The sequence below is a fragment of the Lepisosteus oculatus genome, chromosome 4 (genome assembly GCF_040954835.1).
Source record: "Lepisosteus oculatus isolate fLepOcu1 chromosome 4, fLepOcu1.hap2, whole genome shotgun sequence".
In the NCBI taxonomy this organism is placed as follows: Eukaryota; Metazoa; Chordata; class Actinopteri; order Semionotiformes; family Lepisosteidae; genus Lepisosteus; species Lepisosteus oculatus.
In genome coordinates this window covers 18,027,609-18,030,834 of record NC_090699.1, presented here as the reverse complement: position 1 = coordinate 18,030,834, position 3,226 = coordinate 18,027,609, and positions in this window count along the sequence as shown.

The window sequence follows — 3,226 nt, the reverse complement described above, 5'->3', positions numbered from 1 at the left end:
AAAAGCTCCTCCGGAACAGAACAGAAACAATAGTCTTAAACTTTTTCATACACAATACTTTTACGAAAATAATTCTCATCTGCTAATAAGCAATGCATATGATTGAATGATGACGGAGAGTCAGGCAAATAGATTCAGAGAAGGTGGGTAAGAACGCAAACACACAACATAACCCAAACATCGTACGTTGCATAAGTACTGTAAATGCACAAAAACCAGTCAGACAGACTCGAAATTGTTTTGAAAATTCCACGAGGAGCAAGGAGATAAAGTCTGTGACTGAGTGGAGGCTGCTTGGTGCTTCGAGCATCTCTGGGACTCTTGCTGTGAGGTACAGTAAGCAGCTCAGGCAGTGTAACACAGGGAGTTTGGAAAGAAACTGAACACAGGACCTTACCCGGCCGGTATGCTTCCAGGTCTCATGAACTGGGCCATGACTGGACTCAGGGAAAGGCCTGCCCAGTCCGACACGAGCCCTGCAGCTCTGCGGCTCTTGCATGCATTAGCAGTAATCTTAAGGGTGTTTAAAATAATTACTTAGTGAGGCAATGTGACAACTTCAATAAATTAAATTCACCCCTAAGTTTTTGAGGCAATCACATATTGTGGCCATCACTAAGAGACTGGCCTATCGAAAGTTGGGGATAATTTGTTGTAACAATGTGTTACTGCAACTTGGTAACTAGACACAGCAGCTGATTACAGCTGAGTGAACAATGTGCCAATAAAAATGAAAGAAATAAATTAGTATATTATGGCAGCACATGTGTCTTCACAATTAATAAATTCCACCCCATCAAGCTGTGATTTAATTATGAATTATGTATATGGCTGCCATGAATCATTTATGCACTTTATTAGCTAAATGGGGAAATAGAATCTAGGCACATCACAATGATTTAAATTAACACTTTCCAAATTCAGATTGTAGAAGTAGGAGAAGAGCTACTGACCTATGAAAACTGAACATGAGGTTTGTTGCTAATGGCGATACAAATTTCTAATTATGATTTAATAATTGACAAATAAAGCTGAAACAGCTCATGTTTTTGGCAGTGTCTTAGTAAGCAGTAAAATATGTTTCTCACACAGCTGGGAGTCTAAAGAAGTAGGCAATTAGGCTACATGCTCAATAAACATGCATAAAACTGAATTCTAAACACTATGCACAATGTTGCAGATTTCGGAGTGGATCTGGTGCTTGTGTAGATATGCTTAAACACTTCTCAAGCTAATGGGTTTAGTGTTATAAAATATGTTTAAAAAGAAATACTGCAAAGTCAAAACATACCAGACAGGAAAAGATTATCTCTGGTAAAAAAGAGAAATGCACTGCCTGTCTCATCTCTGCAAAAATGTTTTTTCTAGGAGTTATCTGTTCTGTAGATGTTTATCAGTTCCTCCCAGGCGTTCCAGATTATATTTCCTCGGTCTCTGCACCAATAACACCATCTTTAATCAGTCTGAGTTTAGAACACAAAACAGTGTGGTTAAATATATATACACACATCGGTGACGAGCATAAACCAATTACATAATTTAACACATTATTATTATTGTTATTATTATTATTATTATTATTATTATTATTGTTGTTGTTGTTGTTGTTGTTGTTGTTGTTGTTGTTGTTGTAAAACAAGGTGACTGGAATCTCACAATGACAATGAAGGCTGAAAGAAGAATAACTTTTGTCAGAAGCTGATATTTCTTGGCAGCATGTAAAACAAAGGATTTCGTGCAATCCTCCTAAAACTACCTGCAAACACTTGCTTTGCATTAATTCGTTTTTGTTCTTAACAGCTGCATGTAAAATTAATGTCTTAACCTATAAACACCCCGTCAGCAGTTTCTGGAGATTTTCAAGCCATCACTACATTAAAGACGACCGACTTTGTGAATTAAAATATTCTTTGGACACAATTATTAAGCGGTAGGTCAATTAAGATCAACACAATCCATTTTTTTTAAATATATAGTGGATATCTCTAGCAACTGTTTGTGGTTTTTTAGGTGAATAGGCACAGGGCGAGTTTAATCTCACAGGTGTACTGTGATATTCCATGGAAAATGCAGAGTTAAGTAAAGCACAGAACATGGCAAAAATTGGTACCAATTGGTCAAAACACAAATACACAGTGCAAGCAAGGAGATAATGTTACAATCTGCAGTAAATCTTCAGAAGGGAACAGACCATGGAAGTGAATAATGAATTTAGTAAACAGCTATTTAAATTATTTTAAAATATAACAATGGGGAAACAAATATTGCATCTACATGTGCAGTGTTAGTCTTAAATCTTGAATAAATCTTCATTTAATCTTCATTTTATTTCTTATGAGCAATAAGGAATCCTACCAATTTATCATAACCATAAAAATGACTTAACTGTTTGTTTTACTTTTAAGAAAAAAAAGTTTTTCCAAATTTTACATTAAGGATTTAGCACGAATAGAACAAACTTTTACAATATTTTATAATCTATATATATATCAATTTTATAAATGATGCACTGTGGCCCTCTGTTTTACACTAAGCTAATATGACACGAAGATGCATGACGACCGTCTTCAAACGATTTGGCCTAATCACAGTAAAATCAATTTGCTTACTTCAAGTTGTTGATGGGGATGATGATGAAAATAATAATAACAACAATAATAACTTAGCCGGTGCTGTGTTATTCTGTATTTGTTGGCAGACAAAGACAATGGAAGCTTAGATGAAGGTATCTCTCTGCTGGAGCAGCAGAGCAGTGGCAGGAGTAAGTTACAGTATCTTCCCACCTGTCACTCAGCTGATAAGACGCAGAGACGGAGGGAGGGGAAGGTGACGGCCTGTCATTTAAGTGAGTCTAATGCTGATGTGGGGAGGGGGAGAACCCCCTGCATTCCAAATTAAGGACAAAGTCCCGCAAGAGGCGAGCAACTGCTGTATTGCAGTGAGCTGTGAAAGAGGGGGACTGTTACAAGCGGGTGTCAGATGGTATTAGCGCGCTTCCGTAATTGTTTCTAAAAACAATTGCGCTGGGAGCCCGTCTTTCACAACATTACCCCCCTCTAACATTTTTACATAGCGGTAGCAGTGACGCCGAGTGAGAGTAATGACAAAACCGCTAACGTGAAGAGAAGGAAATGAGCTGTACCCTTCCCGCACAATCTCGCCCCCCCCGCCAAGGACAGTCCCGACTGGATCTGCACATGCACAGCAGCGGCTTCGGAAGAAGACA